The sequence below is a fragment of the Bactrocera oleae genome, chromosome 2 (genome assembly GCF_042242935.1).
Source record: "Bactrocera oleae isolate idBacOlea1 chromosome 2, idBacOlea1, whole genome shotgun sequence".
Classification (NCBI taxonomy): Eukaryota; Metazoa; Arthropoda; class Insecta; order Diptera; family Tephritidae; genus Bactrocera; species Bactrocera oleae.
Genome location: NC_091536.1, coordinates 53541806 through 53568844, shown reverse-complemented (window position 1 = coordinate 53568844; position 27039 = coordinate 53541806). Strand labels below are relative to the sequence as shown.

At 35.1% G+C, this 27039-nt stretch overlaps 1 long non-coding RNA gene across 1 annotated transcript; it reads right to left on the bottom strand.

The window, feature by feature from the left end:
* Window positions 1–21127: 21127 nt before the first annotated feature.
* Window positions 21128–24178, bottom strand: LOC138858978 (uncharacterized). Its single transcript, XR_011398020.1, has 2 exons — window positions 23183–24178; window positions 21128–21443 (listed from the first exon to the last, which is right to left on the bottom strand). It is a non-coding gene; the product is annotated as an uncharacterized lncRNA (long non-coding RNA).
* Between the last annotated feature and the right edge of the window lie 2861 nt (window positions 24179–27039).

The following is a 27039-nucleotide window of genomic DNA, read 5'->3' as shown; positions in this document are numbered from 1 at the left end:
ATACATATATTTCTTCTAATATTTGGTGATAATCAGTGGTTAGGTATATTTTCTCAGTTCATGTTGAAATTATTATAAAATATACCAGTCAACAATGCTAAAAAAGTTTCTTAGAGTGCTGGACTTTGTATAGAGCAAAAAAATCTTTCTAGAAAAAATTGCATGAAATAAATATTAGTAATGTAGTATCGAAAGGGCAAAAGACCCTTTTTATGTGGTTATAGATAAACTGCGACCATCGATTTACATGCTACTGTCTATTATTTCAGTTTTGCGACACATTTTAATATGAAGGTCATGAGGTGAACTGTAAACTCAAGAAAATTACATTTTTACCTAGCGCCGTTGGCAGCTTATGAAAGGTTTAGATATTAAGACAGAAAAAGAAAATCTACATACCTGCTCTACATATGTGTATACCATGCTTAATTATATGTAAGTTATTGTTAATTTAGCCTTCATGGGTAGACCCTTTAAAATAGGTACCATAGATCCCGCTGTTTTAGAAAGCGTTTAACAAAAGTAATTTACGGAGGGATTTTCCGAGAACTTAATTTAAATACAATGAAATAAACTACTAATTTCTAAAATATAAATATAACTAAATATTATGTATTATTATGTTAGTGAATAGCTAAGTAATATATAGATATATAAAAGTACGTAAGCTGTACCAACATGTTGCAAGAGTATAATAAATATCAGTACACTGTGTTTGTAGTTTCAGTTTCACTAGATGTCTTTACAAGAAAAGTGCTTAATTCAAACTAATTTTAGTGTATTACACAGTACAGTGTACAGGGACGAGCAATAGCCAAATTTGCTCTGAAGAGCAAATAAGAGATACTCGAGGTCATAGGTCTCGGCGTGAAGACCCCGAAGTTCGATCTGTTGAGCAAGTTGCAAATACTGTTCAACATAGAACAAGGCGGCAAGATCCACAATTTCGCTCTGAAGAGCAAATAAGAAATACTCGATGATGATGAACAAAGTAGGAACACTAGGGATCATAGAGAACTTCGCGCAAGAAATTCTGAGCATAGGAATTTAGAGCGCATTCGTGATTAAATGCAAAGGGAACATGCAAGAAGAAATCCTGAAATAAGGATAGAGGAGCGTGATAGAGAAACACAACGTCGACAGCTTAGTAGGAGGGGTATGACGGAAGAAATCAGAGACGTCTTAGACAAGGTCAAGTTCGCCTTCGTAGAGATAACCCACTCAATAGACAAATTGAAAACCAAAGGCAGTCCCAACGAATCCGATTAACGAGAGAAAATAATGTTATAGAAACTGATAATAGTGGCAATTTAACAGATTTCAAAAATATTTATTTCCAAAATATAAATAAGGGCCCTACTGAAATTGGGCTTACTTATGGTTTTCACACAAAGTTCGCAAATTAAATTTCGAAACTATTGCGCAAAGTCACCCGAATGTTGCATCCGCCTTTTTTTTAATGCAAAAATTTCCTTCAGAAGATGGAAATTACAATTTTTGTGCTACTTGCAAAAATGCGATTGTTAAAAAGAACGTTCCAAAAATATGTTTAGCTAACGGTCTAGACTTTCCTGAAATACCGGATTGTTTGAAAGGTTTAACCCCAATTGAAGAACGTCTAATAATGCCTAGATTGCGTTTTATGACAATCCGTCCGTTAGGATATCAAGGTCAGAGTTTGCTCAAAGGTGCTGTTGTTAATATACCAATTTCTGTTAACAATATTGTGACCTCTCTACCAAGGTCCTTTGATGAGGCTCATGTTATACAAATTCACTTAAAAAGGCGTTTGGAATACAATCATGATTACATGATCGATACCATACGCCCCGCAAAGATTATGGAAGCTTTGCAGTTCTTAGTGAATACCCTTCTGTATCGTGAGCACAATATACATATTAACGAAAACTGGATTTCAGAATTTAATAACCAAGAAGAAGTTCCGTTTGTTGCATCTGCAGAGGATTCCCGATTGGTTCAATCTTTTCATGCGGCACAAACTTCTCATGATAATCCCTTAGGTAATAATATTCCCACGGGTCTGTTACCTTCAGAGCTAAATCCAGGCGGTCAAGAAACTCTTTTGGACAATATTCCTGTAGAAAACTTAGACTATAACCGTTTAGTTATAGCGCCAGGTGAAGGACAAAGACCAATTGACATAATTCAAGATAATAATTCAGAAGAGTTGTCATTTGGAACAATATACGTTGGGCAGAAGCGTACATGCTCTGAAACGTATAGCAAGATAATACGTTCTGAAATTCGCTGTTTTGACAGAAGAGCGTGTACCATTCCAAAGTTGTTCTATGATTACAAAAAATTAGAACTGCTACAAATTAAGAATAGTACATCTATTTGCCTTAGAAAGTTTTCAGGTCGCAACCGAGTTACGGTCCAAAATGTATTAAACGAAAACTTTGTTCAAAACTTGATTCAACACGATGATGGTTACAAGGTTTTGAAAGGCGTTAGATCCTCTCCTGCGCACTGGGAAGCTGAGAAGAAAAAGGCAATCGCTACGATTCACCAATTTGGGCTTCCAACCTTCTTTATCACTTTATCGGCTGCAGAATCTCAGTGGGTTGAGCTTTTGGTCATCCTCTCTAAAACTGTTGATTCTAAAGATATTTCGGTAGAGGAAGCCAACAGTTTAATAACCCAAGCCAGATATCGCTTAATTCGGTCAGACGCGGTTACTTGTGCTAGATTTTTGGAGAGCATTTTGTTACAAATTTCTACTGCAGAGTGGAGTTTCAACAGAGAGGTTCCCCGCATCTACATGGCATGTATTGGCTTAATAATGCTCCCAGGATCAACCTTCAAGATCCTCAGACATTCCCTGATGTCATTAGTTTTATTGACAATTATATTTCTACCGATGCTTAGATCAGCCACTTAGAAAATTATTTGGGTTATCAAAAGCATAACCACAGTCGGTCTTGTACTAGGGAAATAAGAGGACAACAGTTTTGTCGTTTTGGTATACCATATCCACCAATTCCTTCAACGCAAATACTGTTACCTCTTTCAGAAACAAGTCAAAATTCAGAAAGACACAAGGAAAACTTTTTCAAAATTCAAAACGTTTCAAATTCAAATATGACTACAGAAGACATTTCTAATTAAAACGATTTTGAACACTGCCTGTCTGATAGTAGAATAAATATGTCTTTTACATGACTATTTGTTAGCCCTTAGGTCAAGTTTAACAAAACTAAAAAGAAAATTACAGGATCGTTTTATAAACGCTTATAATCCTCTGATTTTAGAACTTCATAGAGCAAATATGGATATCCAATATATACTGGATGCATATGCTTGCTGTTCATATATAATTAATTATATGAACAAGTCTAACAGGGGAATTTCTAGGCTCTTAAATGAAGCTATATCAGAGGTAAATGCTGGAAATTATACTGTTAAGCAAAAACTTAAAAATATAGGTCACAAATTTATATCAGGCACAGAAATATCTGCACAAGAAGCAGTATATTGCTGCATTGGGCTCCATCTTTCGGAAGCAAGTAATGTAGAAATATTTATAAATACCTCTCGACCTGAGGAACGTGTTCGAATGGTAAAACCTAGAGCGGAGCTTCAGAACCTTCCTTCAGGTTCGACTGAAATATTCGTAGCTGGTATTTTAGACCGTTATGTTCAAAGATCCGATCAGTTAGAAACTCTTTGTTTAGCTGATTTTGCATCTAGGTATAAATATTTTAAATCTAGTAGAAGAGCACAAGATAGTGATCATGAAGAAGAAGAGAGGGAAGACGATAATTTACCAGAAAGCGGGGTTGTCATGCCTCTTAAAGCGGTAGCGGTTTTGTTAGAAAACGTACCAAACCTTGTATTATTCGGTATAGAAGGTTTAACCCAGATTTGGCCTTGGCGGAATGAACAGCAAGATCTCATTGAAAACGATAATGAGCAGACTTGCATAATACATCGCATTATAATTGAGGAAAATCAAAGAAAATATGATGTTTTTGAGCAAAGAGAACTTGAAAATGTTCTAGAAAGCCTTCAAAATGAAATAGACTTGGACGAAGGTGCTCAAAATGAACTACCTATCGTGGAAAATGAGTTCAGAGTGTTGGCACTTCCAGAAATAAACCCAAATATAAATTTGCTGGACTTGCATGGCGAAGATTCAGCAGATAATGGCACTGAATCTGATTGCAATATTAGACTTATTAAACTACCCCCTTTAATTCCAGTTGCGGAATTATTTTCTTTAGTTCAAAGTCTAAATACTAGGCAAAGAACCTATTTGACACATTTGATGCACCACCTAAAAACAAATCTCCCATTTTATGAGTTCATTGGCGGCGGTGCAGGTGTAGGAAAGAGTCGTTTGATATCTGCAATTTTTCAAGCTCTTAACCATCCTTACAATTCTACACCTGGATCCAATCCAAGTTCCTAAAAACTTCTTTTTTGCGAACCTACGGGTAAAGCAGCATTCGGAATAGGTGGAATGACCCTTCATTCAATATTCTCTTTACCTGTTAATCAGTTGAATAGAGAGTTGAGGCCACTTAGCAATGACACAGTTAATTCATTGTATTCCAGACTTATCGATTTAAAATTAATCATAATTGATGAAATATCGATGGTAGGTGCTCGTATGGTTAGCTCTGTTGATGCGAGATTAAAACAAATTTTCAAAACAGATAGCCCCTTCGGTGGTATACCGATAGTGTTTGGTGATTTGAAGCAATTCTCTCCTGTTGGAGATAGGTGGATATTCTCTCTTTATCGCAATGATGCATTCAGCACCTTAGTTGGTTCCCATATGTGGGAGTTATTTAAATACTTTGAACTAACAGAGATAATGAGACAACGGGAGGATCAGGCCTTTGCAATTGCATTAAATCATATGGCATCTGGTACTATGACAAATGAGGACATATCACTCATTGAAACTCGAGTAGTTAATTTCGAAGAAGTTCCCGATGATGCCATACATTTATTTTGGTCCAATGAAGAGACAAATAATTTCAATGCCCTTAAGCTCAGTCGAATCCCAACAGAAGCTTTCCTTTCAACTGCAAAAGACTCAGTTAAAGGAATTGGTATAAGTGAAAACAAGAATATTTTGGAAAGAGTTAAACTTTTCAAAACTTCTGAAACGCAGAGACTGCCAGGGGCTTGACTTGAATTGACACTAAAAACCTTCGCCAAATATATGATTACAGTGAACATAAACACGTGTGATGACTTGGTTAATGGGGCAGCTGGACAACTTATACAAATTGATTTCCATTGTTCTTTTCCAACAATTCTGTGGATTAAATTTTTGGAACCTTCTGTTGGTTTGATAGCACGAAATGAACAAATTTCAATTGAAAGAAATCAGTTTCTAGTTGTTCAGGCTGAGGGAATAACTATTCATAAAAGTCAGGGTGCCACATATAATAAAGTTGTAGTTCATACTCGACTCAGAATGCCTAGAGCTTCAATATATGTCGCTTGTGGTCGAGCTACTTCTGCAGAAGGTCTATTCATCATAGGAAATTTTATTGCTCCTAACAAATTTTCTGAATCGGATCCCGTATTTAGGGAACTGAGGGAATTGAACACAAATAAAGCTTTGACAACAAGTTTCAATTTTATGATTTCCCGAACATCAGGACATCAAATTTTATTCCATAATGTTCAGAGTCTTCACGCTCACATTAATGATATAAAAAGCGACTGTTTGATGCTATCTTCAGATATTTTATGTTTTGTAGAAACTTGGAGTTATCCTTCCGAAAGTTTTGATATACCAGGATTTACTCTAATTACCGAGCTGAGGATAGATAGCACGGAAACAACCAACAGAAGTAAACGGGCATTATAATATATGCAAAGCATAGTATTGCTTGCTCTGTAGAATCAAAGGCTGTAAAGAAAATTTATTCAGCCCGCAAAGTTTTAGAAGCGGTTTTGTTTAAATGTTTCAATATTAATATTCTGGTTCTATATAGAAATTCAGCTGTCAGACAATTAATTATAGAACTTCAGGAAGTCCTTACTTCTGAGTTAGGCAATCAAAATGTGCTAATTGTTGGAGATTTTAACATTTGTTTAATGTCTACAGGGACTGCAATAAGAAATCTGCTCCAAGAAAAAAACTTAAGTTCCCTGCTTGGTGCAGAATATTCAACTACACCTGCCGGTACACAAATTGATTGGGCATTTTCAAACATGGATCCTTCCCGTGTAAATGCAATTACTTTTGAGACAGTACACAGCTATCATGAAAGTATTTGTGTCTCTATTTCGAACTAAAGTTTTCAGACTTAGTGCAATAGTTCTTCATTTTTTTTTTCCAAATATAATCGAATTGGAATGGTATAGGAATTTAGACAGTAGTTTTTAAGACAATTTTAAGAAAAATATGTAAATAATCTCATTAAGAAAATTTAAATTATATATATAATTTGTTATTATATATGACATTATTGTATAAATATATGATAGAAATTAAATAGTATAAGGAAAAAAGAAATATAATTTGGATATATGTATAAGAATCTCTACAAAAATTTATGTTTCATATTGTAAATATTATATACAAATTAATATAATAATATTATATTATTTTTAAAGTTGTTAATATTTATTATTTTTAAGCTAAACATGTATAATAATATCGATTTAATAAATAAAAAATGTTATTCATTGTCCAAAATCGATTTCTTTTCATACTTCTCAATACAGTTGTAATAAGCACAAGAACGATTTCTCATAATTAGAGTAAATTTAGTTTACAAATTGCTCTAATTATTTTCACTGTGAGTGAAAAGTAAATAACTAAGGCAACAGTTCCTACTTCTAATTATTAAAATATATAAAGAAGTCTCAAACGAATATACCATTTAACTTATTATCCATATTTCTTGTCTTAAGACTTACATGTCCTTACCTTCGTCCAGGTCCCGTTTTTTATTTATATAATTTTTCACGTCCTTCCAGTTTTCCTTATTTTTAAGCATGACAGTTATGATGTTATCCGCATTCAGGGGGCCGACCAAAGTGTGGAGCCTATTTCGCTGCGTTTGCCAGCGTGTGCATTTAAAAAATGTGTGTTCAGCGTCATCCGCGATCGCGTCGTTGATTATACAGGACGGCTCTTCGACTTTTCCCATTTCATATAGATACTTCCTAAAATATCCGTGTCCGGATAGCATCTGAGTAGTGTAAAAATCCACCTCACCATGTTTCCTGTCTTACTATTATTTTATGTTGCGGATTAGCCAGGTCGTCCATCTGCCGTGGCGTCCGTAGTTCCAGCGAGCTTGCCATTGTTCCAAAGTGTCGTTCTTTATTCTCTCTTTTGTAGTAGGAGCATCTGTTCCTTGTTTCTTCAACGTCCACATTTTCTTTCGTTCGTTCATGGGTGTGTTTCCACTTATTACAGCTTCGCCCGAGACTGTACGATATTTACCCTTAGAGCAGCTGTGCGATACACTTTTTCAAGGGATTCGCGTCGATTATTTTCCTTCAATATGTCTGCCTATAACTCTGGTCCGTAGAGCAAGACAATTAGTGTTGTCGACATTAAAAGTTTCCGTTTCCCTACTCATGCGACAAGTTATTTTAGACGCATTTTCTGCAGCGGAATAGATTTGTGCTCAATAGGTAAGCCTGGAGTCTAATCTTACCCCCAGGTAGTTGACAACCTTTTGTGTCCTTAGTGTCTCTGTTGTTGTTCTCATGTCTATTATAGTGGGAATATGTTTCTTTGTTAGCAGTACCGGCTCGGTTTTTTCAGTGGCAAGTTTGAGACCTCTCACATCAAGTCACATTTGGTTTAACTTCCTGCGCGCATCTTCGGTGTCTCTCTCAGTGATTATTGCGGCGATGTCGTCTGCGTAGCCAACTAGGTAAAAATCGTCGGGCATGTCGAGGCTTAATATGCCGTCGTAACTGATTTTCCAGAGGTCTGGGCGGATGATTGATCCCTGCGCAGCTCCTGACGTGATCTTTAAGTGTCGAGGTCCATCAAAAGTTTTATACAGCAAGAGACTCTGTCTTCCAAATAGCTTCTCTCTATTATGCTGAGATATATGGGTATTTAAAATTTTTCCTCTAATGCTTCAACAATATTTTCCCATCGAGCGCTGTTGAAAGCGTTCCGAACGTCAAGGGTAGCAAGTAAAACAACTCGACTGAGTTTGTTGCATCCTCTGTGCGCTTCTTCTACGTTCCTCCAAGTCTGAAACCGTATTGTTTAGGTGGTAAGCCGCCTGCCGTCGCGATTGCGTCTTCTATCCTTGGTTTCAGCATTCTCTCGAGAAGCTTACCAGCTGTGTCCACGTCGTAATGGCGCTCCGTTTTCTTTTAAGTCAGTCTCTCATTCAATAACACTCACTAAATTGTTCCAAAATAATAATTTCTTATTAATTATTGCAAAAATTGCTTTAATTAAATAATTTACTTTTTGATCAATTCTGTTCCTTTACACAACAACAAAAGGGTTGCAGCTATCATATAAAAAGCCATATCGTTTTTTCTTCAACGAAAGAAAATAACTAAATAATAAAGAATATACCATAAATACATTGACTACAAATCACAAAAATCGTTATAATTTCTTTCTACACGAAAGTATTAACGATACTTCGAAATTTGATCAATTAGGATTATATTTTAAAGCAAATCGCTTTGGGTAAAAAATTATAATGCCATGAAGAGTATAACTCCCTTTTTATACTCTTGCAACATGTTGCTACAGAGTATTATAGTTTTGTTCACCTAAGGGTTGTTTGTATAGCCCAAAACTAATCGAGTTAGATATAGAGTATAGTAGTATAAATCAGGATGAAGACAAGAGTTGAAATCCGGGTAAATGTCTGTCCGTCCGCCTGTGCAAGCTGTAACTTAAGTAAAAATTGAGATATCTTGATGAAACTTGGTACACATGTACCGTAAGACGGTTGGTATTGCAGATAGGCGTAATCGGACCACTTAGGGAGGGACATCTGTAGCTTAATATCAGCTCACTTATTATATACATAGCTTAATATTTATACCCAGAACAGGGTATATTAAGTTTGCCACGAAGTTTGTAACACCCAGAAGGAAACGTCGGAGACCCTATAAAATATATACATAAATGATCAGCATGATGAGCTGAGTTGATTTAGCCATGTCCGTCTGTCTGTCTGTCCGTCTGTCTGTATATATACAAACTAGTCCCTCAGTTTTTATGCTATCGATCTGAAATTTTTGCACCCGTCTTTTTCTAACAAAGAAGCTGCTCATTTGTCGAAACGGCCGATATCGGACCACTATAGCATATAGCTGCCATACAAACTGAACAATCGGAATCAAGTGTTTGTATGGAAAACTCTTTCATTTGACGAGGTATCTTCATGAAATTTGGCGAGTATTATTACTTAAGGCATTAATCCAATCGCCGAAGAAATTGTATAGATCGAATGACTATAGCATATAGCTGCCATACAAACTGAACAATCGGAATGAAGTGTTTGTATGGAAAACTCTTTCATTTGACGAGGTATCTTCACGAAATTTGGTTTGTATTATTATTTAAAGCATTAATCTAATATCCGAAGAAATTGTATAGATCATATTGCTGAAGGGTATTATAGCTTCAGCGCAACCGAAGTTAACGGTTTTTCTTGTTTTTTTAACAAGTGGGTTTGGTTTCGCCCTCTAATAGGTTTAACTACCTCCTAAACCGCGAAAGCTATATTAACCTCAGGACAAATATTTTTAGCACCTCTATCGACAGGGGGTCCACATATCAGTACCTAGGGGTTTGAACAGTTTTGGTTCGATTTAGACAATTTTTGGTCACAAGGTGGCATACTTTGAACGCATTATTCACGCAAAGTTTTACCCCGATACAGTCATTGTTACTTGATTTGTATAGCGGTAGGTGAAAGAATCAGATGGAATTTAAAATGGTGTTATATGGGAAATAGGCATGGTTGTAACCCGATCCCATTTTCACTCTATAATATAGAAATATGAGAAAAATGTTATGTACTGAATTTGGTTGAAATCGGTTACGAAGATCCCAACATATGGGTTTTCACCTAAAAGTGGGCGGTGCCACGCCCACTATTTAATGTTGTTGTCACCCGATTTCACCCATTTTCACACCGTCGATAGAGATGCTAAAAACATTTGTTCCCAGTGAATTTTGTTATTATAGCTTCAGTGCTATAGGAGATTAAACTTATTAGGGGGCGGTACCACGCTCACTTTAAAAATAATTTTAACTGCAGATGCCCCTCCCTAATGTGATCCTGTATACCAAATAACAGTCTTGTATCTTATTGCGGAGCTTAGTTATGACAATTTATTTGTTTTTGATTAATGGCGTTTTGTGGGCGTGGCAGTGGTCGGATTACGCCCATCTGCAATACCAACCGTCTTACGGTACCAAGAAACATGTGTACCAAGTTTCATAAAGATATATCAATTTTTACTCAAGTTACAGCTTGCACAGACGGACGGACAGACAGTCACCCGGATTTCAACTCGTTTCTTCATTTATAAATATTATATATAACCCTATATCTAACTCGATTAGTTGTAGGTGATACAAACAACCTTTAGGTAAACAAAACTATTATACTCTGTAGCAACAAGTTGCGAGAGTATAAAAACATGAAGATCCCTTTGTTAAACTTTTAGATACAATAAAAAAAACATTAAATTCCTTTTTGTTTTTGATGGATTGTAATAGCTTAGACTGATGTGATATATCATGCCACATATTAAGAAGTTATATTCTTTGTACTTCTTTCCATTATTGCCCATTGGAATTTCCCTTAAAATAAATTCGATTTCAATCTCGATTTCTAAACAAGCACTAGAATTGTTTTTCCTTTCTCTCATTGAGAGTTAAATACGAGGAGAGCTAGGGTAAATGTTTGTATACAATACACCATCTTTTGCGTATACATATGTACGTGTGCACATAGTTTTAAATTAAAGTCTTTGAATGTTTCGTAGTATTGGAATAAATGACAAGCTGGGTATATATATATATAGCAGTGCTCCTAAACTTTGTCCAGCGGTTTATGACCGAGATAAGCTATTTTCAGAATGACATAGAGCGCCATCTATGTTTCATGTCCGAAAAAGTAAACCATGTTTGTGCGCACGGACATGTTTGGATAAAAAATCCTGTGACTTTGATTTTCAACTTCGAATTGCACTTTTTAGATATCGAAAGAGAATATTTGTATTCGGCGGTGCTATTTTCTGTTATAATGAAAGTTTTTTTCGAAGAAAATATTTCATACTTGTAGAAACAGGCAGGAAATGCTATGATTTCGATTTTATATCTATCTATACATAGACTATTTTAAAAAAATTTTTAATTGCTAAAACCTAAACTACTTTATAAAATTGCTTGCAGGGAACTATTAGCTGAAAGATAAGTTTGCTACTAGCCCGATAGAATTTGATTTGAAATCTAGCAACAGGCGTTCAGCATTCTCAGCAGCCGTTTAAAATAATTACGTGTAAATCGGTAAGGAAAAAGGTAGAATACGCTGGTGAAGTTAGGGCGATCTTTAACGGTGGGAAGAAAATATTTACACACACGGATATTAAAGTTCACATTCCTGTAACAACCGAATTGTTGCTAGAAAAGTTTGGAGATTCGATAATTTGAAGAAATTGTTACATGTGACTTAATAGCATTAGACTACTTCTTGTGGGGTTATTTCAAGTCATTGGTCTTTAGCAATAAACTAGACTCTCTTTAAGCTTTAGAAGTTAATAATGAACGTGTTATTCTTGACATAAGACTTGATTTATCGAAAAAGTACTCGAAAATTGGGTTCATCAAATTCGTTCCTGCAATAGATGTCGAACTTAATAACTTAAACATTCCAATAAACGAAAAATATTTGAATTTCCTTAACAATTAGAGTGTTTTTTAATCACATCACTCTTATTGGAGAACCCGTTATAATAAAAACTCAGTATGCATGCAATGCAATGTTTTTAATATTCGTCGTCTCCCATTAATAATTTTTGTACACCCTCTTTAAGGGGGGCGATATATGTAATATAAAAAATAAATCGATTTTTTTATTTCATAAATAGTTAGTTTAACATCTTAAAATTATGCCTGTAAATTTTTGGAACGAAAATCGCATTATTTAGTAAGAAAAAATGCAGTTAATAGTTCCGTCTCAACTCGACGCTTGGCCATGGTTGAAACTTTAATCGCGTTTTTCTCAAAACGACTTTTTTTAAAACTGGCGTGCAAGATAACTCGGAAAATTCTCAACCGATTCTTATGAAAATTGGCACACACTTTCTTTGTAGTCTTAGCTTCTAGTTAAACCACCAAAATGCCACCAAAAATTTCAAAAATAACCCTCTTTGACCCAAAAAATTTCGGAAAAAGGGTGAACATTTCGACTTTTTGAAGTTTTATTATCATTCATTAATTTTATCCATTTCAAATAAGCCTCCAAAAATTGGTCTAAATTCAGGCGTTTACATGTATCGCCCCCCTTAAGAGAAAATTTCACTGCACCATTGTACAAAATATGTGCGAACGAAAATACAATGAGAGTATACGGAAAGTAGGCTGGTTCGCTTTTATGTTAGACACAGATCGTGGTGGTACCACCCAAAGGGTGGAACTAAATTAGTTTACCAAGTACTGTATTCATACATATCGTTCTCTCTCTCTCTCTGCTCCCCTCTCAGCCAGTTGCTAATATCTGTAACAAGAACGTTCAGCAATTCCAAAGCCATCCATTATATACATACTTGTACATATGTGTGTACATACAAATGTATGTTAAACAATAATTGACTCGTTTTATTAAAGAAATCTTTTCTACTACAAACCACTTTACCTTACGCTCTCTCCCACACGCTCTTCTGTACTCTGAATGGATTTCAATTTGCTAAAGAATCCTTGTTGTTTTCAAAGAAGTGTTACGCTGCATTTGTTAAAACGTGTTGCCGCTGCACTGCTGCGTTACATTAGACACGTGTCCATCAACACTATTTAACCCTTCTTAAGGTAACGCCCAAGGTTTACTAGGCGCACAGAAGCGACCAGCTCGATGCTTCGTTTACTTCTCCACTGCCGGCAGCATTGAGGTGGTATCGGCGATATACCATGTAGTCTATTGTACTGCGCGACAGTTACATATCCACATACCTATGTACATACAAGTACATAGATGGTGAATAGTACCGCAGTAAGGGATGTATGCATTTGCGCACCCATCGAGGTTAAAGGTAGTGAGTAACTGTATGTCTCAGTTGTAACACCATGGCAACCTACTAACTGAGAGCGAATAAATTGGGGTTGATTTCGTAGGATGTGTGTACGAACATACAGTCACGTGGAAATTTAATGCAGAGGGCTGGGAGGATATCTTCGATCTGATTTGCATTAAAATAATTATTTATTTTGTTAAATATAATCGATAAGTATTACGTGAATAACTAATGTAAAGGCAATCGTAGCCATTACAAAAAATTCATAGTGATTTAGAGGGTATTTGAAATAGCCTAAAATAACATATTTTGTAGAGCGGTATCCACGTATACATGTAACAAAAGCGCATATTTAAGACTTTACAAGGCTAATTTTTTTAAGGTAACTACGGACGCTTTTACGCCTTACATTCTGCAACGTTCTCACAACATAACACAAATACCCATTCATACTTGTGTATACTTACATACTGAGAAGTCGATGATATTCTTGGTACACATTGTAATGTCAACCGTTCCCTGACCCAAGCGCTGTAGTTTTCGCTATCGCTCGCACCGCTTTACAATTACGTCGTAACTGGAAACAACCTTAGTACACCAGGCGATCAGCCGACATAGTAGTTACCACAGCCGCATTTGAGGCACTGCCGCCTAGGACCAAGGCGTTGGCGCTTCTCTTAATATCTATGAAATCAATCACAGAGTGAGTGTGAGTTTTCGGTTTGGGGTTGATTCGGATGGTGGTTGTCTAGTTTGTTTACTCTTAATTAGTAGGAGTTGACTTTTGAACATAGATATACAGTACGAGGGAGGGTTAATAATTTGAAATATTCATTTATTCCTTTGGATACATTATTATTTAAAAGGTTCAATAATTATTTGACCTACAAAATTAAACGAAAATTTTGAAAAAAAAGAGCCATTTATTCCTCGACATACCTAGACTCAGATCAATACACTAGACCCAGCGATTCCAACTTCCTTAACACGTTTCGGTGATAACCTGTTTATTATACTAAAATTTTTATCCAGTAAGTGACTTCCTTTTAGAACCAAGATTTTTAAAATTATCCCACAGAACTACAGATGAAATGTTTGTAGGTATAAGGTATCTCATGTTAATAACATCTGTTCTGAAAAAGTTTGAATGTTGTAAAACTTTTTCGACTACTTCATAGTTTCCAGAATGAAAATAGTTTTCTTTCGTCTTTATATTGTAGGCTTTTATTGGCTAATTTTCGTATAAACATAAATTAAAACTGGAATTGTTGTTGTTGGTGCTGCTAAATCTTAAACATGTCTACTTTTAACTTTAATGAAACATATATTGTTCCATATCTATGATCCTTTAAAAGATTGCCTAACAGCTCAATATGAGCTGGATCAATACGATATACTGATCTTGATGAAACTTGGTACATGTATTTAATGGTTCTTCGAGGAGCTTGGAATAAACAGAGGTGGATCCAGAATTTCCTTCTTGGGCAGCGGTAGGGCGGTTCTTCTACAGAAAAAATATTCTTTCCAACATTTTTTTAGTATTGATGTTCTTCGTAAATTTTTCTGAATTAAAATTAAAATTATTATTATAATTTTGACCCTCCAAACCCCCTCTATTGATCCGCCACTAGAAAACAAAAACATTGTCACACCCACAAAATGTCGTTAAGTGAAAAAGTATAAAGAGCAATTACTAAGCCACATTTTATTAAAATTTTCTACAGATATTCCCCGTAGAGATGAGCATCGGCTTTGAAATTTTTTTTTAATGTAACTACTCAAGCTTTATCAAAATAGTGGGAGCATTTTTTGATAATGCAAAAATGTGAAAATTAAATCGGCATGTTAAATTTTAACGGCGTTTACAACGGTTAATGAGTCTTGTCTTTAAGTGCGATTGCTCTCGCTTGCACGAATCACGTGAGAAGCATTAAAATTACATAAGGTCCTTATATGAATCGGTAAATAAATTGGACAACTGGCGTAGCAATGGTGAAATTTTATATCTCACTAATTGTGCTACCAATTTGGTGCATTATATTATCTTAATATTCCTATGATACAGTCTACTACCCATATAACACAATACTAAATACCATGTTGTTTATTAATATTTATTACAATAGATATTCAGAAAATACACACTAACGAAGATATCCGAGCAAAAGGTTACGCAAATAGTAACTTTAAGGTGATATTTCAAGTTATTGTTCTAAAACTTGTGTAGATAATATTTATTGCACAGAATTTTTCTAAATCATCCCACTTACACTTAACTAAAGGTAGTACGTTCGTTCACCTCCAACAAGATTAGTTCACGACTTTTTATTTTTCAAAAATTTCAACAGTCAAACTGTCTAATCAATCGAGTTTAATTAAAACAACGATTATTATTGATGAATTTATGCAGTTCTTCAGCCAGTGTGCTACATAGGTTAAGCTTTGCTGCAAGTATAAAAATTTGAAGGAAGGCACTCACGTGCCATATATTGGCATTCCACGACTTAAAAAAATAAACAGGAGTAAACACGAGTTTTAAAGCCATCACCCGCTCGAGGTCTTTTTTGTTTTTGGAGTCACCATAATAGCACACATTTGCGTTCGGATAATACACACACGTTACACTAGTAGAACGAAGCAAGCGGCAAACAGGATCCTTAGCAAGGATGCTGCAATGCAGTACATACATATATCGAGTTATTGTATTTCAATTCAGATGCAGTGTTTTGCGTGTGTACTCATATAAACAAGTCTTGATTTCTATTTCAATGCAAATTTCGCAAGCAGACAAACTCACGGAATATAACGGTGGCACAAAGGAAATATCGGCATGCACACGCTTCAAATCCTTCATACAAATACGAGGGTTGGCTATTATTTTACTGGTATTTGTTAGTGTTGTCTGGCATCTCCCTTTGAAAGTTTAATACATTTCATCATGCACTCAGAAGTATTCCATTATAGCAACGTCATTCTTATACTCTTGCACATGTTGCTACAAAGATAATAGTTTTGTTCACCTAACGGTTGTTTGTATCACCTAAAACTAAACAAGATAGATATAGTATTATATATAACTGATCAGGATGTAATTTAAGTAAAAATTTAGATATCGCCCTGACACATCTCTTGTACACGTGTTCCTTAGGATGGTATTGCAGATGGGTGGGATTGGACCACTGTCACGACCTCAAAATCTATATACTCATATAAAAATGAAACCCGTTTCCCGTTGTCACGCCATAACTTGAGAACGGCTAGACCGATTTGGCTGTTTTTTGTTTTATGGTTTCTAATACTCCGTAGAAGGTTCTTACGGAAAAAAATATTAAGAAAATGTCTCAGAAAGATTGAAAAACTACATATTATTTTGCATATTTTAAAAAACGCGCGTAACGAATGTCATCGTCATTCACAGCCATAGACTATATTGAAAGAGCATCGTTTGTTCGGAAATGTGGTTACTTAATTAAATTATATCGCACTAATTTACTAATTTTTGAAAATTACTCGCGACAATTAAATGTACCGACTTTGACTGTAATATTAATAATACCAGTGTTCATTTTATTTTAATGTATTGTAAGTATTTTATAATAATAAAATATGTATACTATGACTTAGATTTCAGAACGCAGTATACAAACTTCGCATAACCTATTTAGTAATCTGTGGTAATCTGACACATAACCTAACATAGCGCTAACAATAATTTTATTAAGTTTTTGATAAAGTTTGTTCTGTTTTAAAGACTAAGAAGTTTGTTGTTTGCTAATAAGTGTTTGTTAATCACGGTAAGTTCACAGCTTAATATCGATTTTTGGTAACTTTTGATGACTACACAATATTAAAATTTGGTATACATGGTTAAACAGAATATATAAGGGAGTAATTTTTATACCCTGAACAGGGTATATTAATTTTGCCACGAAGTTTGTAACACCCAGAAGGAAACGTCGGAGACCATATAAAGTATATATGTATATAAATGATCACCGTGACGAGCTGAGTTGATTTAGCCATGTCCGTCTGTCTGTCCGTCCGTCTGTATATACGCGAACTATTCCTTCAGTTTTTGAGATATCGATCTGAAATTTTGCACCTGTCCTTTTCTAACAAAGAAGCTGCTCATTTGTCGGAGCTGCTCAGTTTGCCATACAAACTGAACAATCGGAATCAAGTGTTTGTATGGAAAACTCTTTCATTTGACGAGCTATCTTCACGAAATTTGGCATGTATTATTATTTAAGGCATTAATCTAATTTCCGAAGAAATTGTATAGATCGGACGACTATAGCATATAGCTGCCATATTAACTGAACGATCGGAGTAAAGTACTTGCATGGAAATTTTTTTGATTTGACGAGGTATCTTCACGAAATTAGGCACGAGCTATTGCTTAAGGCAACAAATTATTCTCCACGAAAATTGGTCAGATCAGATCACTATATCATATAGCTGCTATACAAATTGAACGTTCGGAATCAAGTTCTTGTAAGGGGCCTTTCTATTTGTGAAGGGTATTATAGCTTCGGCGCAACCGAAGTTAAATTTTTTTCTTGTTTATTTTCAGTTGGATTTTCGTTTTTAAAAATTCCACCAAGCAGACGTACAAACTTAGGCCGCAGCACTCGAAATACTGCAAGTCAAAGATATATAAAAGCAAATCAACTGATGAGCAACGCGAAGCGCGAAATGAAGTGTTAGCTACAATATTTATAACTTATGAACGGCTTAACCGATTTGGCCTTAAATTGATGAGAGGATAGCATAGAATCGTCTATTTTAAATAATTCGCTACTGTTGTTAATGTGAATGTAAACGTAAATTATCTAGATATACTCGGAATGACATCACATAATCTTTGGTTGAAAATTATTCAGAGCTATTTCAATTCACCTCAATTAAGCAACGGTACAACTTCGAAAATCAAAATGATTAGAAGAGATATTATTGTAGCAACTATTTTGACTGGAAAATTTAATGGAGAAATAGTCCTCTTGCCACGTTTTCCAACTGTCAGAACGTACGATACAAATAGAGCTTAATTAATGGAATTTGAAAATGTTTATAATTAAAAACTATAAATATTATTGTTAAAAATTAAGAACGATCAACCTCTTTCATTATTTCAAACGTTATCTACTAACAACTTTGAAAATTACTCTTTTGTTCATACTTAAATATAAAATTAATAGAATAAAAAATCAACACATTATATTTTATGTTTATTTGTGGAATCGAAGGAAATTAGTATTCATCATTTTCAACTTTGGAAGTGATCCGCTTGGTTATTCTTACATTGGAATTGACGTTTCCGTTTCGTTTCATTTCATAAATACAATTTTTCTGTATTGAATAGTATGTAATTAATGTTAACCTTAACCACAGCAACGCGTGGACGGGGTCCTCTAGGTAATTTATAAAACTGGAATTTGCTACAGGGGATCACAGAAGTAACGGACAAATGTGGGCTTAAAATTTTTAGTCTATTTAATGTTCATACATACCTATGTATGTCACAATCTTGCAAAGCTATATCAACAAAACTTGCTAATGATGATTTCTTTCTGCACCTCCTCAAAGTGTAAGTTGGCGAAATAGTAACTAAAGTAAGTAGAATAGTAGTATAGAGAGTAACCACTCCCTCTACTCATATAACAGTTATGTAATAAGGGTTTCATAGGAGGCCGTGACAAAATTTTTATAACAGGCGTTACACTGCCCACCTTTAGTTGAAAATTCATATCTCAGGATCTACTCAACCAATTTTAACCGAATTCCTTACGTAACATTATACTGGCCTGGCTACCTTAAATTTTGAAAATGGGTGAAATCGGAATATAACTACGCCCACTTTTCATTTAACAAGTTTTAAAATTCCATCTGAGTTGGCAAAAATCTCTGCTGAACCCTTCCAGAGGGTGCCGACAATATGGGGAGTCTCACTATGCCTGAGGGTACAGACCGTAGCGAGGATCAACTCGGCTGGGGGAACTTAAATAGCCTTCAACGGAGCTTATGGATACCTGGCACCCTACGTCATAAGATAGCCTCACATGCGTAGCGGGTGCTTTTCCTTACAATCGTGGGCCCAAAATAGGAATCAAAATACTAAAAATATTAAACTAGATTTAAAGGAGTCCGGATCTCCTGTAAAAAAGTCGGAGGGAGCTAGTTGACGACAGCGTTTGTAATGAGTTCGAAAACAGCCAGCGCAAGGACAAGAGCGAAGTTTGGTATAGGTGCAAAGCGGCACTAGCAAGGGAGTTAAAGCTAAGAATAGCTCCAAGAAGGCAACAACACTAGCGGCAGCCGGAATCAAACTATGTAACCAAAGCATGGCTGCTAAGCAAGGAGGGGAGGGAGATGCAAAATTGTTTCTGCTTTTAGTTTGTCTGCCAAGGGGTGGCCTATTTTTAAGGGCGATGACCATGCGAAGGCAAGGTGTGCGCAGAAGCGACGTACTGTCTACCTGCTGAGAAGGGTGCAGCTGCAACCGCCAACAAATGAGGATCTTCGAAGGAGCTCCAAGAATCCATTGATTTCGCGAAAGAAGCTTTGCCTAATTTTAAGCTTGAACCACTAGCACTGGTAGACAAGTGACAGAGTTCATCTGAAGAGGCTAAGCCCTCAGTCAAAAGACCGGAGACAAAGGCCGTGAAGCCCTCAAAATCGTGGGCTGATATGGCCCGGAACCACATTAACATTGGTGTGCGGGATGAGATAGATCTCGAAAGAAAAATCGCCAGATGGAAATGGAGGCAATCTGCTCTGCACGGATGTCTGATGGCCAAATCCCGGTCCAGGGCCAAATCAAGATGATAACTTTTGATAACGAGCGATCGATCCAGCTATATAAGGATGTAGATATAGTGTCAAAAGTAATGTATATTGGACGATAAGCAGTTTCAAGCCCTTCAAATCCGCAGGACCCGACGGTTTATTACCGGTTCAGTTATAGCTGTCCCAGAACTACATAATAACGTGGTTAACAACTATTTTTAAAGAGACATTGCAATTAAACTATATTCCCTCATTATGTAGGAAAGTCAAGGTAATATATACATACATATGTACATATATCAAAGGCATTAAAAAGTTCACATACTAGTCCAAAAGATTTCAGACCAATTAGTCCTTCCTTATTCATCTTAAAAACGTTGGAAAGACTAATAGAAATATACATAATACCCAGAAAAAATGGCAGTTTTGCAGCATGCATACTCTAAAGCAATCAGAAACGGGGAAAAGGGTATAAATAGACACAAAGAATGTTTTAAAATGAATTATTATCGCATGTTGATTTACATTTGCATATTACCAAAAAATCATAATTTTTGTAATTTAAAATAATCCTTCAAATTATAAAAGAGGATTATTGGTTAAAGTCCCAGAATTTATAATAAAATATGTAATTAAAAGAAAAAATTTTCAACACTTTTTTGTGCGTTGCATGAACAATATCAGAGAACGTAAATGAAAAATTCATCTACGTTCTCTGTTTACATTCTCTGCTCTGGCTAGGTTAATTGAATACAGTGCTTTTCAAACTAATCAGATTTTCAATTTGGTTCCGTTCTTGGCTAAACTGTGAATGATATGAGTTTTGTGGGCATTGGCATGCAACTTTGCTAGTTTCTACTTCCTTTCTTCCAGTAGTTGAGTATGTAGCTAGAATCCGGAAATTTAGGTAACAATAGTTTACATTTAAAATGTAGTTAAATTAACAAATTGTAGTAAATGGTAGAGGGTATGTAGAATATACTAGTGTTTTCGCGTTTCAGTTACTAATTTAACATCTATCATTCAAATACTAATCATAAATGAAAAACTTACGTTCCATAAGAGAAACGAACGGTGGGATTCTCCACCTTTTGTAAATAAAATAAATAAATAACGTTTTTCCTTTGCGCGATCTTTTCGCGAAAAACTGTTATTATTTTTTTATAAATTAACACATATTCAATTGCGAACTGTCGCGTACAATTCGGACTTTCTAACGAAGCATCCTAAAGGTCCTAATCGTAATTGGATAGTTCAGGAAGACAACGATCCGAAGCATATTGTTAATTTAGGTCGGCCAACACAGTCACCAGACGCCAATCCAATTGAGAATGTTTGATCCTTAATAAAAGCCAAAATATCAAGAAAATATTTAACGTCAACAAAAGATTTCCATCGGTAAATCAAACGTCCCTGGAAGTCGCTTTCTGTGGAGTATGCAGAAAATTTAGTTGCAAGTTGCTTTAACAGCTATAACAAAACAATGTATTTTCTATAATTACATCATTTTTCCCAATGAATACTAGCTACACTTTCAAAAACGAAAACGTAATTTTTTGAACGCACTGTAAATTTCTAATAACAATTCAACATAATCTTATGTACATTTTGTGGTGTTCCATTTCAATTTTGAATAATTGGTGGTCAATTAATTTCCCTCTATCTATTCGTACAAACTTGGTATATTTATTATTTAGCACTCTATAGCAATTTGGTATAGAAGATCAGGGAACGGAGGGTCATACCAGTTCACTATAACTTGGTTGTTTTCGGAACTATTAGAAGGGTGATAGCTCTTTAACGGAAAACTTCAGAAGCATTAAATTTAATCGACATCGAACTCGGATTACAACTACTTAAACTAATGAAGTGAACGAAATAGAAAAAAACAATGCTTTTAAAACAAGACATCTCTAATTCAAAACGGGTCGAAATCGGGGTATATATTTTTAGACCCAATGAAACTATCAGCCAATGTTGGAGATATCTTAAAAAAATAACGTGAAAAAGGGTTAAAAAATCGGTCCAGTACTTCAATAGCCACCATGTATCAAATATAAACATTCTCGATATTATGAATTTAAGGTATATGGGTAAATATTACTTTAACGACATTTAGTAACCATGTTATTTTATACAAAGTGTAATTTACCGTTGAAAATTATACAATACCAAACATTGAATTTATCCCTTTAGTTAAGTTTAAATTCAAAATGTCTCAATAAAGTGAAGCGAGAATATTTTAAAAAGCATTAAGCGATTCGGGTGTAAAAATGAGTGATGTTGATTCATAACTTCTTCCAACAGTAAGTAACAACCATTTAGAGAATTTTCTAATAACAATTTCTAAGTAACATTAAATTGAAATTAGTTGTCAGAATTACACTTTAAAAATAAGACACCGAAAATAGCTCCTGTTTAAGTGATGACCTGTGAAATATTGTGTATGTATTGTATACATCTATATGTATTGCATTTGTTGGAAGTGAACTTTGAATATTTATTGGTTCCCTTCACTTAAGTTCTTTTCAAGTGATTCTTCATTTACTTAATTGATTGTCGATAAAGCGCAAAGAGATTAAAGCTCAACGTCGCTTACATTTATACATAAAAAGAAAGTTAAAGCAAAGCTGGGGCATTCGGTATTGTGCTTTCTCCTTCCATTTTGCAACTACAAAGCAGAGCTAATGTCGATTAATGTTATTTCAATTTACTAAATACTCCAAATGGACAGACAATAGGTGACAGCAAAAAACATTACTGGGCAATAAGACTTTCTTGCGTGACGTTTACAAGTGGACATACTTAAAAGAAACTGAAAATCAGCGATTATCGTCGATCAATTACAGAGCATTAAAATTGTAACATAGGCGTAGTATTTTGTACGGAACCGCGCATATGGCCAATGTCATGGGCTCATCGACGATAACTGTGCGTGAAAGTAGGATATACAGAATATTTTGAGCTGAACTGAATGATTCTATTGTCATACATATCGTAGTTGCGTGAATGAGATCGCGGTGTGATATCGTGAAACAATCAACAATAGATGATACAATAGATAACAGTATCTGCCGTCACTTGAACAACTGTGGCAGTTTAAAAGTTTGACAACAAGAAGTTTGAAATATTATGTGCTTTTATACTCTCGCAACATTTTACTTACATATATATACAATATAAATGACGAAGATGACGAAACGCGTTCAAATTTGGGGACTGTCTTTCCGTCCGTCATAATGACATAATTTCCACTTTCTCCGACTGTCTAAACATTACCAAAAACTGTTATTACACGAACTCACACATGGAAAGGTGTTATGTGACAGTCTAAAGTGATGTCATTATTGCCATGTCTCAAGTGATTTTTAGTGGTAAGTTTCAACTTTCAAAATAATTAATTTTCACGCACCTCCAACACAACAAACACCTGAAAGTACACGCTTTGCTGGTCATAGTTTTTCACACATCCATAAATATATGTACATACATATATGGCATTATGGGCGCATGAGTTTGTGATCCACTGTGTCTGAATGCACTTTTTTTCAGCACGTCTAATAAATTTAATTGTCATATTATTATTTTTTTCATTTTACTTGAGTCTCCGTTTAAGTTTAGCACATTTCTATCCCTGCTCGACGCGCTTATCTAAAGTCAAAGCAATTTTCAAATTTTTTGCCGTCGAGCCCATCATTGTCGCCAAGCATGCCAAGTCGCAATTAACGAATACACACTAATTTGCTCCATGGGACAGCATATGAATAGGAAAGGTCAACATAGACACATGCTCAAATTTACGCACACAACCAAACATATACACATGCGTCATCTAACCATATATGCTTGTAATTAACAATTTTTATTTCGCTTGTACTTAAGTTGAATTTTATGTTCTGGACAATTATGCTAATTTGTTAAATGAATTGCTCCTTACGCACACGCACACCATTGATTTCTGCCGCACCAACACAAATATAATATTTATCATCCTCTTCCTCTACCACTGCTATCCATTTTCGAGGTAGTTCTAATTCCTTTTAATTTTAATTTATATTTTATTTTCGTCTTCCATCGAACCACCACAGTTTTTTTTTTTGCATTCTTCTCCACTCTGACTTACGTTCCTATACTTTTTTGACGCATTTTACTGGCAACTAGTTACCCGCATTCTATAAATATGAAAATTCGTACAATTGTATATACATATGTAGATGTATATTTTGACCAGCTCGTCCAATTAAGTGAGGAGTCATTTAATTATTGTAATTTGCTTTCGTAGCCTTCTGACTTGTTTTATTTATGTAATGTCTTTTTGCATGTAGAACGCGTATGTATCCGTCTGGTTAGTTAGCTCACTTTAACTTCGCCACAGTTATCGCATATTAACGATTTTCTCGCGATTGCTTCGGAAATTACCTTCGCACGCGCTATCCTGCTGGGCAAAGCACAGGACATTTACCATATGTTCGCGCTTCACCATTTAATTTGTTTGTTTATTTGTTCGCAGTCACTTTGACTGGCGTTCATAGTGACACGCTATGTCGGGCCACACCTTTTGGTGGGTTTTCGTCCTCACGAGTCAATGCCGCCAGCACCACCGCCTCATTTTAAGTTAATCTCTTTACACGTTTTGTTGCTGTTGCTTTGCGGCCATTTTTGGGGTACCATTTCAGGGTATAAAGAGTTTGCCACGAAGTTTATAAATTACAGAAGGAAAACTCAGAGCCCCAAAAAAGCATAAACCTATATAAATGATTAGTATGGCAAGCTTCTCGAGAAGAACTCAGAGCCCCAAAAAAGCATAAACCTATATAAATGATTAGTATGGCAAGCTTCTCGAGAAGCTGATCATTTGTCGGAATCGCCGATATCGGACCACTATAGCATATAGCTGCCATACAATCTAACCGATCAAACTCAAGTCCTTACGTGGAAATCTTCTAAAATTGACAAGGTATTTTTACGAAATTTGGCATAGATTATTACCCAAGGCAACGCTACATTCTCCGAACATATTATTCAGATCAGACTGCTATAGCATATAGCTACCGTTCAATCTGGCTGTCCAAAATCAAGATAAAGATCTTTTATAAATAAATTTTAAAGGGTTTATTTTATGCTATAGAAAATGCACATGTGAAGGGTATTGTAAATCAAGATAATGATCTTTTTATACCCTTTTATGCTATAGAAAATGCATCTGTGAAGGGTATTGTAACTTCGGTGCAGCCGAAGCAACTTTTTTTAAGAGTGGTTGACATCTCAGTAATGGTGGAAATAGTATGCTATGCAAGGGCCATTATCATTATCATTATATTCTTATTCTGTTTCTGAAATTAAATCTAAATTTCAGTAATTATACGTGAACTTAACTCATCCGCATTAGAAAGACCTAAAAATTAGAAAAGTTCACAAAAATTTGAGTTTTTTGTGGTTTCATTAATTAGGAAGCTCTTTTATTCTTATTAATTATATTACAAATTTCGAATGTATCCGGCCACATTCATAAACGTTTTTTCCTCCTTTATGCTTAAATTTTGACGCTCATGAGTCAACTCTTATCAAATTTTTAAGTAGTGGTAGAGTGCGTAAAATGCTTTGATATCTTTGAAGCATGAGCACAATTTTAGTGTTGCCCTCTAAATATCCTTTGAATACGTCATTCGACATATTTTTCTCAGTCAATATTCATTGGAATAAACTAGTAATATCAGCGTCCTATGGTAGGAAAGCCCATTGTCCATATTGTTTCAGAAGCATAAAAGAACTATATATGAAAATAATGAAAAGTTTAATATTTACACGTAAAAACTCATCGGTTAATATCACTGCTTAAATTTATTGAAATATTTGTTTCATATTTCATTCATATATTTAACTCTGCCAAACTTTTCTAGTTATTTAGTTGCTAACCTAACAATTTTACGCAACTCTTATTAATTGAATTAATGACAGATTTCGAAATAAAAAAGTAATATTCATAGAAATTCAAGACTTTTTTGATGAGTACAGAAAATTTCATCCTGCAGCTATATATATGAGTTCATTCTATTCATAAAATTTCATTGAATATGTATTAACTAACTGTATACATATATGTATAATATAATGAACATAAAGTTCCCCGCTCGTTTAGCTGAATATAAAAATAATGCCTCGTAAGACATTTGAAACGCTTACCAAACGCTTACCAAACGCTTTAAATGTGCTATCCTGTAGTTTCCGCCTTTAGTAATATATTAACATTTCAAGGATGCTTTATCCAATTAGAAACTTCGAATTGCCGAGTCGCATGAATAAATTATCCTTTGAATGCATCTCATATTCGAAAAAGACTCAAATACGAATTAAAATATTACAAGTTATTAATGTATGCGAAAAAGTTCCAGAACGTCTTGTAGATATCAAATATCAAGATTTCATTTGTGCACTCAAACGTACAAATACAACCACATCTATACAACCATACATATATATTTTTAAGATGAGAAAACTCTTTGCCAAAGTAATTCAAATGGAAAATGCGAAACTTTTCGCAAATTACATTCCAAAAGGAAACTTTTATTTCACCTCATTTACCTTAACATGCGGAAAGTGCCAACAGCAAACGAAATATTAAATATGCTAATATTCTCCTGGCACCGACGCAAGGCAAACAAGCATAGGGAGGGGTGGAAGAGCATCAAGTATTAAAACTAAAAAGAAAGCTGAAAGTTGTCCACGAGTGGAAAAGTCAGCGGTGACACAAACCAAACAAACACGAAACAGATAAAGAAGAAAAAAGATGAAACGAAATAAAAGCCAATCATAATTTTTATGAAGTGGAATGTACAACAAAATTGCTTGACAGCATCACATTTCCAAACGCGCGTGGCTCATTCGCTGTGACAGCCGCCTCATTGGGTGTGGTAAACGTGCCAGCAGTACTAACACTTACAACAACAGAAATCAAAGCCACAATGCTTTGTCAAATGGTGGAACAATGACAACCGACCCACCACACACCAGGCACCAACAGGC